Source organism: Coptis chinensis, chromosome 4 (assembly GCF_015680905.1).
Source record: "Coptis chinensis isolate HL-2020 chromosome 4, ASM1568090v1, whole genome shotgun sequence".
Classification (NCBI taxonomy): domain Eukaryota; kingdom Viridiplantae; phylum Streptophyta; class Magnoliopsida; order Ranunculales; family Ranunculaceae; genus Coptis; species Coptis chinensis.
Genome location: NC_141459.1, coordinates 9926210 through 9945520, shown reverse-complemented (window position 1 = coordinate 9945520; position 19311 = coordinate 9926210). Strand labels below are relative to the sequence as shown.

The 19311-nt window shown below is 36.8% G+C and overlaps 1 protein-coding gene and 1 pseudogene across 2 annotated transcripts in view; both read right to left on the bottom strand.

The window, feature by feature from the left end:
* Window positions 1-35: 35 nt before the first annotated feature.
* On the bottom strand, window positions 36-12760 carry LOC147501765 (phospholipase A1 PLIP1, chloroplastic-like; annotated as a pseudogene). Its single transcript, XR_015220881.1, has 5 exons — window positions 12748-12760; window positions 12091-12632; window positions 11933-11992; window positions 367-410; window positions 36-169 (listed from the first exon to the last, which is right to left on the bottom strand). The product of XR_015220881.1 is annotated as a phospholipase A1 PLIP1, chloroplastic-like (transcript).
* The window catches only part of LOC147501762 (phospholipase A1 PLIP2, chloroplastic-like), a 66904-nt gene continuing 47701 nt past the window's right edge, over window positions 109-19311 (bottom strand). The window contains exon 6 of the transcript XR_015221454.1: window positions 109-163. The gene's annotated coding sequence lies outside the window, so the exon portion shown is untranslated. The remainder of the gene's footprint in view (window positions 164-19311) is intronic.

Sequence of the window (19311 nt, the reverse complement as noted above, 5' to 3'; positions counted from 1 at the left end):
GTGATCCCTTACACCTAAGAAACCTTTTTCCCATGCTGTGTTCCTGGCCACTCTTCCTTGCAACCAGGGTAGACACATGGATAATCTAGCCATTTGCACTGGTACTTCCAATGATCCGATTCTCGACAGTTAAAACAACCTCCAAAACATTCATGATTGTCACCTGTTGCTATTCCTCCCAAATATTAACGCAAAAAAACAAACAAAAACTTAATTTGTATAACCCCTTTTAATTTGTATAAACCCCCATGTTTTTACTTTCATTTTTTGACTCCTAATTTAGCGAGGCAAACTTCATCCCAAAAGGAGATGAGGAAGTCATTTATAACTTATAACGGATGCAAAACCAGTTCAAAAATTACTAACCTGACTTGATGAGGCACTTCCATAACCACCACCACCCATCTTCTCTGAAAACATAAAAGAAACGAGATTGGAGGTGAAAACAAGAAAATTGGAGACTAATGAACCCAATTTATAGTGGTTACATCACAAAGGGTAAAATTGGTATTTTGTATATAGTTAAACTTGTTAGAGTCAACTTAACCTAACGGCTTTTTTTTAGGAGTATTTTAGGCAATAGAGCAAATATGGATGATTTCTGAACGGGGTCAGGACAGAGTGGGAAGACTTTTGTGATTATTCAAAATTTAGGGGGTAAACACAAAAGCATACCATAAAATGGGGGGTTTTCACGAATAAACCCTTTTTTTTTTTTTTTTTTTTTTTTTTTTTTTTAATCCCGACAAATTTAACATATTTAGTCTAAATTAATGGGTTAGTGGCATAGTTAGCAATTCATAATACGGTAAAAATTCGATACGAAAAATATTCGAATAAAATTCGAGCTTCAATAAGAATTCATTTTTTCAATTCAAATTAAAAAAAACGGAAATGGCAAAAGTTCGGGTTCGTAAGTAATTCGAATATAATACGAATCTAAAAATAAAAAAATACGATAAAATTTGACATCATACTCAACAAGCATATAGTAACAATACGAATAATTCACGAATTAATGATTTCTTGCCGAATTAATGAATTATTCCGTATAATTGAAAAATACGACATTTTTAAGTATTTTTCGAATTAAACGAATAATTCACGAATAATTCGTCGAATTGCTAATTATGCTTAGTGGGACCTCCTTACATCTAGAGCAACAAATCGGGTCGGGAATTTAAATTTTTAATGATCGATTCAAATTTGAATTTTGGAATCAGATTTTTTTATTAACCCGATTGATTTCGATTTCGGATAGGTAGCATAAAATAAGTGTGAAAAACAACATGCGCATCGCGCATTCGCGCGTGCTAGAATAGATTTTACGCTCATCGAGCGTGCCCAGAATGCTAGTTTTTCCATATAGGATATTAGTCTCATGCTTAGGCATGTAGAACAATCTCAATGTGGTTGAGCCCCACCACTATTTTTCTTTTATTATTTTAAATTTACAATAGAAGTGAATTTACTATTTTACCCCATGTGCAACCACTTTTCCTAACACTGGAGCCCACCACGTGCGACGCGTTTTGATATAAAACAAATTTTGAAATTGCAAAATTACGGTTTTGCCCCTAAAAAGACAAAAATTCGAAAACGAGGTCTGATGATCTTTACAGTGGGAGATTATATATTCCGAACAATATAAAGACCAAATTTCGTGCCTTTAGTTTGATTTGAGACCCGGGTCACGATATTTCGTTTACCTCTGTTGTATTCGATCGCTACTTCTTTCTAACAAACTAACTAACTTCCGCTTCCTAGGGCCAACAAAGAGATTACTACTCGGATTAAGGGTTTCTGTCTCTCAAGAGACAGCTACAGCCTCGGGGGTCAAGCTCTGGGAAATCCAACCTAGCCTACACTACTCACCACCACTCACTAGCTGAGCAACGTATATCCCCTACTGACTTCGGATCAAAAGTTGTCCCCTACAAACCTTACAATAACTTATATTTCTCTTATCTAACCCTCTATTTACTTGTTTATTGTGCAGGTTCATCCACACAAGATCTCAAGAAATTAGCTGTACTAGCTTCTACTGCATAGACCTATCTGATAATTCGTAGTTGCATAGACCTAATTGTTGTCATTGAAGATGGATCACAATATAGAAGAGCTTTTAGACTCTTTTGCACAAGATTTTAGCATAAAAAAAAAAAACCCCCCAAAAAGAAACCACGATCCGGAAAGAAACATTACAAAAGAACCACCAACAATGGAACTTCAGCCTTGTTGGCAGAATTAATACAGACACTCCCCAAGACACAGAAGTAATTTTAACAGCAATCTGATCTCAACTAAAACGCCACCGAGGCATGAATATCCTAGTCATAGAAGACAATCTCTGTCTTAAGCTTTCCTAGCTATACAAAGAGGCAAAGAATTCTGGTCTCACAACCAATCCATGTTCTTGGTCACCTATTCCTGATCAAAGAATTCCATGCTCAGCTAATTCCAAGGGAAGTTGCTCTTAATACTGTTCCACTATGGTTTCATTTCAAAAATTTGCACTTCGATCATTACGACCAACAAGCGGTGGCTGATATAACATCGAATGCTGGTACTGTTATCGAAATCGATCCCAAAGACGGCTTCCCCTACAAAACAGTAGGTTACAGAGTGCAAATCGAAATTGATGTTAATGAACCCATCATACCAGGTACAGAAGTTGCAACCTTGCATGATGAATATGTTTATGTCACATTGGTTCTTGAAAACTTGCCATATCCTTTTTGTTCAAAGTGTAGAAGGATAGGGCATAGGGTTATTAATTACAAAAACCAACCTTTCCAAATACCCAACACATCACTAACAGTAATATCAAACCCCAGCACACCACCCACATCCAACCATAACACCAATCCAATACCAGTAAATACCCCCACTCATCAAGGGAACTTCAGGGATTTTGAAATGATTAGGGTTGTTGTTTCCAGTAACCACCATCAAGTAGCTGCTCCGACTGCAACCCTTACAAAAATTGGGGAAGATGATGTAGACGTGGTCAAACACAACACCCCATAAAATACGAGTGCCCCAGATTCTCCTGAGGAACATGAGGTGAACGTGGACCAACTTAGCACCATACATGCAACATGTACTCCCAACCCCAAATCACAAATATCTGCAACACTTGGTGTATAAGAATCCAACAAAACTCTCCCAAATCCGGTTGGGCTATTGGCTACTAATATGGAGGTGGACACACCACCTATAGCCTAAGATACACTTGCACATCAACTCCAAACCCAAACCAATCCAAGCCCAATTCAAATCCCACACACTAACTCCCCAAATCCTAACCCACATAACTCCAACTCATCCCCATCTCTTTGATAGGGTTATATACTAAAAGCATTATTTTTGTATTAACTCTAATTCTTTATATTTTGAATGAGAATCATATGGGCAAATGTTATGCATATTATATATGTTATTAGTTATATGCATGTGTCTAATACTTTATGTTATAGATGATATGGTGTGTGTTGACACACAGAAGATCATATCATCAGTACCTTATAAAGTATAAGTAAACGTTCACAACCTAAATGGATTTGGACAAACCATTGAGTGCGGTTGTAGTATAATCTGGTATTAGTCTATCTTGACTATAGGATTACACTAGTACACTTTGTGTGTATTGAACAGGACCAAGTGAGGTTGTTTCTCTTTATACTGACTATATAATAGAACAAATACCTCTGTTATTATGGATGTTTGTCCTCTTAATCCGGATATAATAACGGGCACTTACGTGCATTGTACATTGCTTTAAATCATCACTAAGTGAGATTCATTTGTGAATCAACAAACTCGATGAATTGGGTAATGACATTGTATGTAAGGTGTGTTGTTGATTATAGAAGGAATCTGTGTCCCGCAAGAAGTCGGCTGATGATGTCCCCTTGAAGAGCTCATAAGGATTGTCATGTAAACCCTGCAGGTGGATTTGATCCGACATGACAATGAAGTTGAGTGGTACTACTTAAGGACATAAGAAGTTGATTAATGTAGTTGTCAATAACTTGATTTAATCAACGGGCATTCGATATCTTAAACACGGGAGATCAACAAGCATATAATATAGATCCCATGTGGCGACGATAATTTGGGATTAGAGGCATTAGTCTTGCAACAATAGCCTTTAGTGGAATAAACCATTTGTTGACGGATTTGGGTTGTGTGTTCTGGGTGAACATGGAAAGCCTAAGCCCGTCAGGAGACCCAACCCTAATTTCTCCTCATGGTCCCTGTTATAGCCTATAAATAGAAACCCTTCTCTCCTAGCCGTTTTTAACTATTCATTCTGGATTGAAAAGAGAGGCAAGGAAAGATAGATCCAAAATCAGTTCTAGCTTTGTGAGAAAGAAGGGGGTTGGTAGATCGTTGCCCACACAACGTCCAATCTAAAGATAAGAATACAACAGAAGATCAAGAGGTTGATTCGGATTCATAGCTATTGGATTCTCAGAGTTATCACAGCTGATCTAAAAGGTAAATTTCTAACCAAACCGTGACACCCCTTATTCATTCGGCGGCGTGGGTGTTTCGGCGGTTAAGTAATAAATCATTAGTGAAACCATAACGATTCCTACTCTCTCCAGACCAATCTTCACCAAACACAAAAGCTCTTCAAGACACTCTTCAATCTGCTGAAACACCAAACCATGCAAACTCCTTTTCATTTATAGCTATCCCATTTCGCGGTAAATTGTTCCAAATATTGAAAACATTAACAATCCTTTTCCACTAATTTTTGGCCATCACCAATCCACCAACCACTATTCCACTATCATCATCTATATCTTTGGGACCTAACCTAGTACACCCAAAAAAAACAACCAAACTAATGGTCCTCTTACCCGAAGCAATCGGCCCCAATCCATTGTCGATTCGCGATAGGCGCTTGACCACCGCTTCACGTTAATCTAATCACCATTCATGAGCGACCGGGGAAGCGAATGTTACCACATGTAGAGCCATAATGGGGAAAAAGGCAAGATTCATCGAATCATCATCCGACCCACACCTCCATCAATCAACCACCTCCACCAGAGCAACCACTGAACAGTAACAATACCAATCCTCATACCTTCATGCAAGAGCACAATTTCACAAATGTAAGTATAAACCAATTTCTCAATTCACCTTTTGTTACCAATTATGTCTCAGCACAAAATATATTGCAAACCACTAACATGATCATTGCCACACCAAGTATCCAGCAGCATGACCGCTCTGCTCCTACTGGATCACCCAACATCAATATCAATTCTGGGTTACTTGGAATGACCACTGGTACAATAACACTGGATTGTGGGCTTTTGGGGGAATATACATCAATCATTCCAAACAACTACACTATGGGAACAACTCCAAATATAATTAGTAATCCTTACTATAAGCAAACTGCTAGCCGAAATGCTCATGAGGTTAATGCCTGAAGAGGCACAAGGTATCTGACTCTGACACATTCTCATGCGACAAATAACTACTACCAACATGGCTCACCGAGTTCTTAGGCACGATCACTTTAACGAGGCGATATCATTAATGTTCTTCTTGGTCAGAAGAAGTTAGTATGACTCTTTCTTGAATTTCTTGTCGCGGATGAACACCGCTATTCGACAAGGAAATCTTGAGGTACATTCACAACCAACTTTTCCGGATTTCGTACATATTCTCTTTATTTGCATTTACAACTTTGGCGGTTTGGTACGTACCCCAAAACGACCCCAAGATCATTATGAAAATTATCTCTCGGAATTGTAGAGGCGTGGGGGTACCTCTACGATTAACGAACTCTTGGACCTTGTATCAACCCACAACCCGGACATCATTTTTCTATCAAAATGAAATGCCCCTGCACACACATACTCTTACTCAAATCCAAATTAAACTACCCTAACTTTCAAACATAGTAGACCCGATAGGTAATGTGAGGAGGCTTATGCATTTTTGGAAAGATAATATACATCTCAGACCCATTTTAAAGGTAAATACATGATTGCTATGATGGTCGCCGACCCGTATGGACACCCTGGATTCTCTCTTGTTTCTATGGAAGTCCATACCCAAACCTTAAACATCATAGTGGGAATTCCTTCACACTCTTTAAGCGACTACACCCTCCCTCGGGTCATCATAGGAGATCTAAACATGATTCGGATAAATCGAAAAACAAGGGAGTGATCCTTACACCCAAATGAGAGTGTCATAGCTAACAATCTCATCAAGAAGTTTGGTCTCATTGACATAGGATTCTCTGGTAACCCTTTCACTTGGTGGAATAAACAAAGCGGGGACTAAGTTAAATCAAAAGCGTTTGGATCGCTGATCTTGTTAATCTTTGAATGGCTACTCATTTTCCACGAAGCTAATCTCATCCACATCCCTACCATCTCATCTAATCATACAACCATCCTTCTAGACACTTTCTACCCAAAACTCATACTCTTTTTCGTCCGCTTCCATTTTCGGGCAATGTGGATTCGTGATGACACCTACCACGAGGTGATCACTTCTACATGGCCAATCCCACTTCACCAAGCGCGCCTCTCACTTAGGGTTCAACCTCAACAAAACAAAAAGCTCTCTAAAAATATGGAATAAAAATCATTTTGGTAATTTTCACAATAAAATAAACTCAAAAAAGATATTGAATGCACAAAACTTGGACCCTATACGTTTTCGATCCTTAATCTCAAAAGCCTCCACTCACAACTAGATGAAAACTATAAACGAGAATAAATTCATTGGAAACAAAAATCTAGTGACCAACTTGTTAAAGAAGGTGACCATAACACTCGTTACTTTCATATGAAAATTGTTTATAGGCGGAAACGTAATAGGATTGACTGGCTAAAAGATGAAACAGGCACCTGGGTGTCGGGTAGAACTGATTTAGGACACCTTCTTGAGAAACACTTCTCAAATATTCTTGAAACCGTCCACCCTGAACAACTTGACCTCTCATACTTGTTCCATCAGTCGGTTACTGATGAAGACAACTTGTCTTTGACCGACTGCCCTGATGACACTGAGATACGGGTTGCTGTTTTCAACATTGGGGCGATGAAAGCACCTGGTCTTGATGGCTTCCCAAGCCTTTTCTACCAACACTCTTGGGACATCGTAGAGTCTGACATTTGTAAATTAGTTAGGAATTTTTTCATCAACAATATCTCTCTTGCATCCATTAACTCCACCAACATTGTCCTCATTCCCAAAATTCAGCACCCAACAACCCCCTCTCACTTCCGTCCCATAAGTCTCTGTAATGTTTCCTACAAGATAATAACCAAGATCTTGGCGCCATACTAAAACCCATTCTTCAAAACATCATCTCCCCCTACCAGGGCTTTCCTCCCTCGGCGTCAAATTACTAATAATATCATCATTGCTCACGAGCTCTTGCATACCCATGAAGCATAAACAGGGTCGTAGTGGTCTCATGACCATTAAATTGGACATGTCCAAAGCCTTTGATCGAATCGAATGGGATCCATTACTTAAGATTATGAATAACTTGGGGTTTAATAGCAAATGGATATCTCGATTTCTAATTGCATCAAAACCACAAATTATTTTATCCTTCTTAATGGCTCTCCATTCGCTTTTTTTCAAACCCTCGAGGAGGACTAAAGCAGGGGTGACCCCTTGTCACCCATATTCTTTATTCTCTGCATGGAGGTTACGGACGCTTCTTAAATGTCAAACAAGAACAAGGTAAGTTGCATGGCATCCATGCAGCTCGTCATAGCCCTGAAATATCTCACCTTTTGTTTGCAGATAACAATTTCGATTACGTAGGACTCACGGATCAAGAGGCAACTGAGTTAATTGACACCCCTGAGGAGTTTTCTAAAATCACAGGGCAAATAATAAATTATGAAAAATCGGGTGTCCACTTTAGTGCCAATCTCAACCATGCCCACAAAGATTTGATTCGACGTATCCTTGGTATGAACATCATATCCTCTTCTGATAAGTATCTTGGTTGCCCTCTTTTCTTGGGTAAGACCAAAGTGCAAATGTTTGATTCCCTTATTCCAAAGGTTGAATCAAGGATTGATGGATGGAAAAGTAAACTTCTTTCTCAAGCAGGCAAAATTGTTTTAATTAAATCTGTCACTTTAGCCATTCCTACGTACCAAATGGCATGCTTCTTAATCCCAAAAACCATTACAAAAAAATGTGATTCTCTACAAAGAGACTTTTGGTAGGGGAAAGGGAAGAATGAGGATACAAGCAATCAAAACCATGGCCTATATCTTAAAAGCTGGAAATTTATTTGCAAATCTAAATGTAACGGGGGATTAGGCATTAGAAAATTCGAAAATGCAAACTTGGCATGATCTCAAAGTTAGCTTGGCATCTAATAAAAGAGCCCAACTACCTCTGGGCTAAGGTTCTGAAAGCAAAGTATTTCCCTAATATAGATGCATTGCACTCTAATTCAAAACAAGGATCTTCCTGGCTATGGAAAAGTGTCACTACTGGTCTAAATCTTGTTAAAAAAAACTCCATCTGGAGAGTTGGTACTGGCTCCAATATCTCCATCTAGGATGATAACTGGATACCAGGTCTGCCTCCTACCAGAAAGGCAGATGCTACTAACATCCACCTCCCAACCGCCTGCGTTCAAGACCTCATTCATCCATCCACCACAACTTGCAATGTCCCCCTCATTCACACTCTCTTCGATGTGTGCACTACTCGCCAAATCACTACAATTCACCTAAGTCACAATGACTTAACTGATCAGCTACAATGGTCTCTCACCAAAAAGGGGGTCTTTACAACTCGTTCTATTTATTAAAAAAACTCTCTCACGACCCCATTGGGCCTAAGATTTGGCACGTGAAAAGCTCACCATGAGCTTTCAACTTCACATGGAAATGCTATCACGATTTCGCACCAACAAGAGCAAAAATTGCAACTCGCATAACAATCCCGACCACAACTTGTCCCATCTGTAACTACCACAACGAGACTCTTCATCATATGCTTCTTGATGCCCTTTCACAAGGGCATGTTGGTATGCCTCCAAGTGGAGCTTCCAACTTGATCGATTGCGACATCTGAGTCCTCAAACTTGGATAAAGATGTGGCTTCCCACCCACCCCCAAAAAAAAAATAAAATAAAAATTGGGGCTTCTGCCTTGATGCGTGGAATACCTTCTGTGTCGATATCACCTGGCTTATATGGAAAAAGAGATGCAAAGCAGCATTTGAAAAAAAGATTCCAAACATCGCCTACATAATGCAGACAAGTAAATCAAGTCAAACTTCAAAGAATCTAACTACCCATCATACCACTAACCTTCCTGTTCAATCACAACCACTTAAACAGCAAACTACCATCCATTTATGGCAACCACTGAAACCACCCATCCTTAAAATAAATATAGATGCTTATTTCATTCTCCAAACACTCGCATTCGGTATTGGCTTTATCCTGCGCAACTCTAACATAAACGTCTTAGCAGCAGGTACTTGGACAGGACATGCCACCACATGAGAGGAATCGAATCGAGGGGGTTCTTGGCACCCAATGGGCCTTAGAACGACAACTCACACACCTAGAGTTGGAGATCAATGCTCAAGCAATTATAGTTGAATGGGCCACCCGATCATCTAATCTGTCTTGGCGATCTAAAGACATCATCAGGGATATCAGATCTCTTACATCAAATTTTGTATATTTTGATATTATCTTTTGTAGTCGTAACATAAATGGCATAGCAGACTTAATTTCTAAGAAAGCAGTAGCTTTAGGAGAATCATTCCTTTGGGAAGATCCCCTCCCTCAATGGCTAATGGATGTCGTGGAAAAAAATATGACATCCATACCCATATCTACAGGCTCAGTCATCTGACTTTATATTTATATATATATATATATATATCGTTGATTACCAAAAAAAAAAAAAACTTCCGCTTCTTGCATTACACTGGAGAGTATAAAAAGGGCCTGACAAAGAAAAAACACTTGGGCGTTGTTTTGTTGTTCTTTAAGAAATGGAGAAACGAGAGGGTTTCAGCTCTAGCCCAAGGTACTAAAGCTTAACAATGGCACTGTAAATGTTTTATTTAGCTCCTCGTTCTTCGTACTACAGATTTCGTGTGTTCTCTTAAGACGCCATTCACAACCTTCAAGTAGTTGCTTGAATCATGGTCTCTTAGGATTGTTCCTTCTGAACCATAAGCGGTTCGATCACTTAGAGTCTCTAGTGGGTGAGGTGAATTGAAAAAGGCCCTAAGAGCACTTGCTACCCCTGCGTAACAACTAGATTGGGACTTGTCCAGCTCATAAAGGGCACTTCCAATAGGGAGTAAAGGGTGATGTGGAGATGACTTCTCATCTGGATGTAGAATGAACAACTATCCTAGTGGCGTATACAACATTTTATGCACAAATTAACATGATTTACAAAGTGAGCAAAAGAAACACTCCATCGTTTTCCCCACTTAATAAAAAGGAATGGAAGGAAACCATAAATTCAATAATGATTAAATACTTAACTAATAGCTGCAATCCTTGTAGTAAATCTGTAAATGGTCAATAACAGACTTACATTTCTATTAAGGCAAGGATGGGATAGAAATGAACCATTTAGACCCTTGAGTATTCATGCTATATGATTGGGATAGTTGCAGGCGAAGCCTCTCGGGACAATATCTATGTGCATCATTACGCATTGGATGTCACTTTCATCCAATCCCAACATATCAAGAATATGACGCCCTCTGCAGAATACAAAAGGTGATCCAAATGTTACCTTTGGTAGTAGAGTAGAGAGTTTCACAATCCCCTCAACAAGAGCATCAAGTTGACTAAAAAGAGAGAGACTCTGCCTAAAGAATGCCCGATAAAACAAAGTTTTGCTTTCGCTCTCCATATTTTTTCAAATGATTTAGAATTTTTGGCGAAATTGCTCATATATCCCTTAGCGCTTACCGTAGATACCTCTGTGAACCAAAACATCTGTTCCTTGCAACATAATCAACAAACTCCTTAATAATGTTGTAAAATCGTGGCTTCGTATCTTAAACGAAGTAGAGGTTAAGAGTCGGATTAAATCTTAAACCGTATCGTAAATCGTAAGATTTTGTTCCCCAAGTATTTTAGACTTCAAACAATATATGTATGATTATAAACCTATACATGCATGAAGTTTATGTGAATTTTTCAATGATTTCCAAATTTACTTAAGTAAATAACACAAAATGATTCCAAATCCAAATTTAAATACAAGGACATACTAGACTGCATGACTCCATCAATCATTGCATAAGGTTTACAAATTTACATATCCAATAACGACAAATTAGATCTCTTGCATCTTATTCTCTGCTTGGATTTTATTCTCTTTATTTTTTTTTTGTTGAAGTTTCAAATAAATTTCTTGTATATAAACTAAAATATTTAAGATTTAACTCGCAATTTGCTATTTTTAGACAAATCACATGCGATTTAATGTGGGTTTGACAATTTCCGGTTTTGCCAATAAGTCAACTTGATTTATATGAGGTTTGGGTTAACTCGCAAGTCAACTCGCAGTTTTTACCGATTTCTACAACACTGCTCCTTAAATTGTTGGTGTCCACTGGTAGAATATGATCTAAAAAAGATCCTACAAATTAAATAAGTTGAAAAGACTATATCATCTATATGAGCAGGCCTCTACTAAAACCACATGAATGCAACCTAAAATAACAAGACAACATAATTGATCCCAGGACTCATATCACCCAGAAATTAATATTATATACACCACCTTCAAAACACAGACCACACCAGCTAAAAAGACATTTGGTTTGGCCATTTTCATTTGTGTTTTGGAGGAAGAGCATGTTCCTTTCTACAGTCCCACGACCAAATCTAGGCTACAGGATGAAAGATTACGCTAATTAGTACCTCAAATTTGGCAGGTTCAAAGAAGAGGTTTGCCTGCCAAGATGATGAGGAATCTGAGCCCTGCCATCAAAGTGGGCAGTCAATTCAAGTTAGTTTGTTGGTGAAGCCCAATTTTCCATTAGTGCACAGTGTAATAATCATGGAAGTAGACTATGTACCTGAATAACAAAGCAACGAGTATACGTGCTTGGATCATCACATATGAACCAGTCACATGGTTATGAGTGAAGGGATCGAAGCTCTTTTGCAGCTTCTTGTTTCACAGCCTCCTCCACAGCAACAACAACTGTCATTGATGAGGCTGCAACATAAGCTGCTACCTCAGAATTGTACATCCGAGAAGGATACGCATAGTGCCTCCTGTTCACAGAGCTGCTATCCTTTTTCACAGTGTTCTCTCCAATGTTATTTTCCTGTGGTGGTTCCGCTTGGGAGTCTGCTTAAGGGTCGTCCTTGTTACCCAATGCGAGAAGATCCTTTGCACGAGAATGGAGATACAATGCAGCTATTGAAGCAATATCATATGCTACTGATGGTCGAATGATAATCTTAGGCTTGGAATTCTCTAAATTGGGTTCCATCCAGGAGGAGGATATGGGCACACAAGTTGAGTCGTGTTCCAATTGAAACTTTATTGCAGCCTCAGCTTTTTTTTCCAAGGAAGACGTCACAAAATGAAGATCATAATACTTTCACAAGTCTTAATATCGAACTGATTTAGGTCTTGGCCACGAACTGAATGAGGTCTTGTTGATCGACCTAGAAATTGTATCAAGTTGTTGTTCTATGTGTGGCCGAGCACATGATAAATATACTGCCCTCCCACATGCATTTAGGTTAGAGAGATTCAATATCCCTTTTGAGTTGTTGTCAGTTAACTAGCTAGTTGTCCTTGGAAATCTATTTTGCAGGTTCTTTGTGCAAGTTTTAGTTTCAGTGCAGAAAAAGAAGAAGAAGAAGTAAGTTTGATAGTTATTAAGTTTTGCAATCTTGATTCAATTCAGTATACTTACCAGGCCAGTTTTTTTACTGAAAAGGGAATTTGTGCGTGGTTAATCAAAGTGCAGATTCAATTCTTAATCGAAGTTCTACATTATTCTTTGATTAAGGAGTAATTTCTACATTTGAATTCACAAAAAACGTTGAGAAATACAATAATTCGATAAATGTGGGTTAGGGGGGTATTTTCCTTGAGGAAACTAGAGAGACTCCTTGACTAATCAAGATCCGTAGGTTTATTTACTCTGAAATGGAAAAACAACCATCACAAAATATTCAAGAATTGAAGCAAATTAAAAAAATTTCATGTGTCATTTTTTTTTACCTCGATGAGATTTAGGGTTTTGACTGTGGGTTGAAATTCTCTTTTTCTTCACAACTTATTTCTTCAAGTCATAGATTTTTTTTAAATCTTTTTCACGTTTCAAACACTACTAAACATGGAGACATTGTTAATTAACAAATCTTAGATCATAGCTAGTAAATTCGTAGACGGCAAAAGTTCGATATGAGAATTATTCACCTAAGATTCAAAATGTTTAACAATAATACTTTTAAATATTAGGTCCAATAAAACGCTAACATCAAAAATATGATATATGTGTTTTAAACGGGTATAATACGAATGCATTACTTTGAAATTCGGCTATATATATTTTCATTTAAAATTTGTTATATAGTGGGTTTTCTTTTTCTTTTGTCCTTTTTAAAAAATTTATTCATGTACAAAATAATACTAAGTTGAAATTTTTTGTTCCACTTACTATTTAAATACTCCCCATATTAATTGCCAAAGAGGATCTTTTCCTCTAACCATTAATTTTGAGCACTTTCAAAAAGTTAAAAAATGGTGGAATATGTTTTCTACCTATGGCTTCAAGAAGTATTTTGTTCTTATTATCAAGTCTATTCCTTTAGAAGTTCTTTAGGTTGATTGAGTTTTTTAAGGTATTAAATAATCTGACTTTCCAATTCCAAATTCCAAGTTTTCAAAATCCAACTTCTAATATAAAGGGTCGTTTTTTGGAATTTCAATAATCCAGACATTATAATTCGGCAATAATAAGCCCAGCCCAAGAAATTTGCGAATTAAACCGCATATTTCAAAACTTCGTCGACTTTGTTCGTTTTATTCGCAAAACCTTATAATACGTGAATAATTCACAAATTAAATGGTGAATTATTAGTTATGTCTTAGATCAAACATATGACTATTGAACAATTTTCAACAAAAAACTTAACGCTAAGAAATACAATAATTCGAGAAACCGGGGGGGGGGGTGTCGTATTTTCCTCGAGGAAACTAGAGAGACTCCTTGACTAATCAAGATCCGTAGGTTTATTTACTATGAAATGGAAACAACAATCACAAACTATTCAAGAATTGAAGCAAATTCAAATTTTTTCATGTGTCATTTTTTTTACCTCGATGAGGTGGGTTGAAATTCTCTTTTCCTTTGCAACTTATTTCTTCAAGTCATGGATTTTTTAATCTTTTTTAGGTTCCAAACACTACAAAACAAGGAGATATTTTTAATTAACAAATCTTAGATCAAACATATGGCTATTGAACTATTTTCAACAAAAAACTTAACGCTAAGAAATACAATAATTAGAGAAATGGGGAGGGGGGGGGGTCGTATTTTCCGTGAGGAAACTAAAGAGACTCCTTGACTAATCAAGATCTGTAACTTTATTTACTCTGAAATGGAAACAACAATCGCAAAATATTCAAGTTTTTTCATGTGTAATTTTTTTTTACCTCGATGAGATTTAGGGTTTTGATGGTGGGTTGAAATTCTCCTTTCCTTCGCAACTTATTTCTTCAAGTCATGGATTTTTTAATTTTTTTCAAGTTCCAAACACTACTAAACATTGAGACATTAATTGTTAATTAACAAATCTTAGATCAAACATGTGACTATTGAACAATTTTAAACAAAAAACTTAACGCTAAGAAATACAATAATTCGAGAAATTTGGGGGGGTCGTCTTTACCCTTGAGGAAACTAAAGAGACTCCTTGACTAATCAAGATCCGTAGCTTTATTTACTCTGAAATGGAAACAACAATCACAAAATATTCAAAAATTGAAGCAAATTCAAGTTTTTTCATGTGTCATTTTTTTTACCTCGATAAAAGTTGAGGGTTTTGACGGCGGGTTGAAAGTATCCTTTCCTTCGCAACTTATTTCTTCAAAAGAGGGAGGGAGTGTGTGGAATTTTTAATGTTCTAGTTGAGTTTGTTGTGTTTTGGGGGAACATGCACAGTATTTATATGTTTATTTCTAGTCATGGATTGGTGACACGTCACTTCTCCAAATGAGGCCTATAGTGGTTCCTTATTGAATAAACTATGGATTGAGAAAACAATTGACAAATTATTGATTTTGTAATTACGAAAAATCTCATACATAAAAATGCTCCCAAATTTTACTCATATTTCTCGATCAAAATTTGAAACAATTTAAATTGACCTACAAAATCAAATAGGCTCACTAAAACAAATAATTCACTTATTTTAAACATTATTACAAATCTTACATAGGGGTTCTCGATTTTAAGGTTTTTTGTTGGTGCTGTTGTTATATATATATATATATATATATATATATATATATATATATATATATATATATATATATATATATATATATATATATATATATTTTTTTTTTTTTTTTTTTTTTGGTAAAACTTACTTGGGACGGAGAAGTTGTGGTGTCCAGGATAATTGGGAATGAATATATATATATATATATATATATATATATATATATATATATCGGTTTGTCTAGGGTGCCACTCTTAGAGTGCCACCCTTATCTCACTCTTCATTAGAGCCGTCCGATCGAGCCCTCTAGATCTCAAGATCTAATTCACCAAATTTACCGATATTTACCGATATTTCGATATTTCATCCTCTTCTCTAAAAAAAAAAAAAAACCGATCTTTACCAAAGAGTTCAAACCGATCTAACCAAAAATTAAGACCAAGAGACCGATCTAACCAAAAAAAGAGAGGGATCGACTAATCGGCGATCTACAAAACAACCATATATTGCTTTGTCAGATTTGATTTCCATCTCTTCTTTTGCTGCGGTATGTGAACTTACTGGTCTAATTCACCACATCTAATTTAGATCTGTTTTCCGTTTATGTTGTTAGGTTCTAAAAAGGTTATTTTTTGTTGCAGCGGTATATTTGGTGGCTCGATGCTTTCGCCGTTGAAATCAAAAAGGTTAGAAGCGGCATGATACTTCCTTTTTACGATAGCATTTCATATATCTTTAACTTATATTAAACTGAACCTTATTAAGTAATAAAATTAAACCCGGTAATATTCTTTTTGTTTTAAGAATGTAAATTTACTTATGAAGTGGATGTGATTTAACTTGCATCTATGTCACATGACTAGAAGCAACAACTAATAACTGATAGAAATATTGGATTCGAGCATTTTGCTTCTTTGTATTATTTGGAAGATCCAAATGCAATATGACTAGAAGCAACAACTAACCTATCAATATCCTTGAATACTCGACACCACCCCCTATTTGTATTAGCTTTAGAGTCGTTTTAAGCACAGAATCATTGTGCAGCTACTCTCATCTTAGCGGTTCAAGGAGCTAAATGTGTTTAATTAGGTGTTAGCATATTTGATGAACTCGTCGAGGAGTTAGGTGAATTCTGTCGAGTTCTAAATTACGTCGAGTTAGGTGAATTCTGTCGAGTTTTGAATTGTCGAGTTTTGAACTCTGTCGAGTTCTAAATACTGTCGAGTTAGGTGAACTCTGTCAGAGTTTTGAACTCTGTCAGAGTTCTAAATTCTGTCAGAGTTCGGTGAACTCTGTCAGAGTTTTGAACTCTGTCAGAGTTCGGTGAATTTGTCGAGTTTTGAACTCTGTCGAGTTTTGAATTCTGTCGAGTTTTGAACTCTGTCGAGTTCTAAATTCGTCGAGTTCGAGTGGTGAATGTCGAGTTTTGAACTCTGTCGAGTTCGGTGAATCTGTCGAGTTCTAAATGTCGTCGAGTTCGTGAATTCGGCCGAGAGTTTTGAATTCTGTCGAGTTTTGAACTTCTGTCGAGTTCTAAATCTGTCGAGTTAGGTGAACTCTGTCAGAGTTTTGAACTCTGTCGAGTTTTGAACTCTGTCAGAGTTCTAAATTCTGTCAGAGTTCAGTGAATTCTGTCAGAGTTTTGAACTCTGTCAGAGTTCGGTGAATTCTGTCAGAGTTCTAAATTCTGTCAGAGTTCGGTGAATTCTGTCAGAGTTTTGAATTATGTCAGAGTTTTGAACTCTATCAGAGTTCTGAATTCTGTCAGAGTTTTGAATTCTGTCAGAGTTTTGAACTCTGACAGAGTTCGGTGAAGTAGCATATTTGGTTAACTCTGTCAGAGTTTCGATGTTTAAGTTATTTACACTGTTTATGTACATTGGGATTTTGATTTGTTTAAGTTATTTATATTTTTTAATTTTTCGATTTATAGAAATGGAGACATAGACATCAATGTTATGTTTATCCAAGTTCAAAATAAATAAATCATTAAATCAAACAATGAAGTTATGAACTTATTGTCTCTCTGTTGATATCACTAGATTTTTATTTGAGGCCATATCATTAGATCTTGATTGATTCAAAATAAATATATAGCTCTGTTTAGGGTAGCTGTTCTATCTTTCTATCTTTTTTTATATATATATAATGTTATGTTTGATTCAATTCTTTTGAATTCTAGACACCCATTTTGTACTTTCCCTGTTGATGAATTACATGACAAGATACAAAAGAGTAAAACACAGTTTAGCTAAAAATAGATGTTGAGTTAAGTTACTATTAGAGAATAAATCATGGTTATTTTCATTATTGATTTTGAATTAATAATTTAAGCTTAACGGAAGAAGTTATCGCGAGAGGATTTTGCATTGTAAACTCCTCGGCTACTAAGACAAATTTTAAAATGAAAGTATATTATGAATGCTAACCAATTTTTTGCATTTTTATTTTCTTCCTTTGCTTTTGGATTTTTGTTTTGTTGGTGAAAAGAAAGAAAAAATGTTAAGGTTTATACGTTTCATCACTCGTCACTAATGCTATACTCATCTTCACATTATCTATTATAAATTGATAATTATGGCTAAGCCTTAACTCTGCCATCCAACAGACATTTCTGTTTCAATATTAAGAATACATCCTCCAATCGAATTCCATACATAGGACCTACAGTTAGTAGTTGGTACTACTCAACAAACTACACAATCCTACGTGGTGGAAGGAGTCGGCAGGAAACAATGATTAGTTAAAATCAAGGTATTAAGATGATTGATATTTTTTTGGTAAAGAAGTAGATGGATAAGTTTAACTGCATGTTTAAGCCCATACAATTAATAATAATACAATTCTTAGGACTTTGTTGAGGTTTAAATGGGAGTTAGGTGAACTCTGTCGAGTTTTGAACTTCTGTCGAGTTTTAAATTCTGTCGAGTTCTAAATTCTAAGTCGAGTTCAATGCCTTTCCTTTAAGCGTCCGGTTATTTTGTTGAATGAGAAGAGTATAATTCATTCTTTAATCTTTTCTATGATTCATTCATTATATTGCGATCATGTAAGCGGAGACCTTTCTAAGGTTCCTAGATCTTATCCACCAAGGTAAAGGTGTTCAGATCTGCCACCATCGCGGGTTCGATCGGTGGTAAATTGGGGTCATTTATCTATATATGCAAATGGAGGGAGGATCTTTACCCTTCCCCTTGATGCCCATTCCTTCCTAAAGTCGGGAATAGCGGGATGAGGAAATAGTATGTAAATATAGCAACGGGGAAGACTAAGGGTGGTAGAACCTACTCCTTTCTTTCTTCTCTTATGATATAATGATCTTGCGTATCTCACCCCGGGTTTAAAAAACTTGAATTGACTCAAGTAAAATAGCAATCGCTATACAAGAATCTGTTTCTACTTTAGGAGTCTTTGTGGCATAAAAAAGCTTGGGAAGAGGGAAGGGACTCGATGCCGGCAATAGGCAAAGGCATAAGAGGGAGCAAAGCGGAGGCTTTGAAGCCGATCCTACACCTAGAAAACTACGGATGGGATGGGATTGTCTCGCAAACCAACCTAATATAGATTCGAGAAAAGAAACTACACTAGCCAAACAAAGCGAGGCTTAGAAAACAATAGGGGTGAGTAAGGGGCCATTACAAAAAAGCGAGTCGGTGTGGAACCTATTAAGAAGCTAATGGCGTCTTGAGTTTACTAGGTTCGAGGGAGATAAATAAGTAGGCTTCAAAGCCATAGTTGGCCAAGAGCCACCCGACAAAGCTGGCTAGAGGGGGGCTAAAGGAAGCGGTGCTTTGAGTCTTGACCGATCCACATGTCTGAGAGGG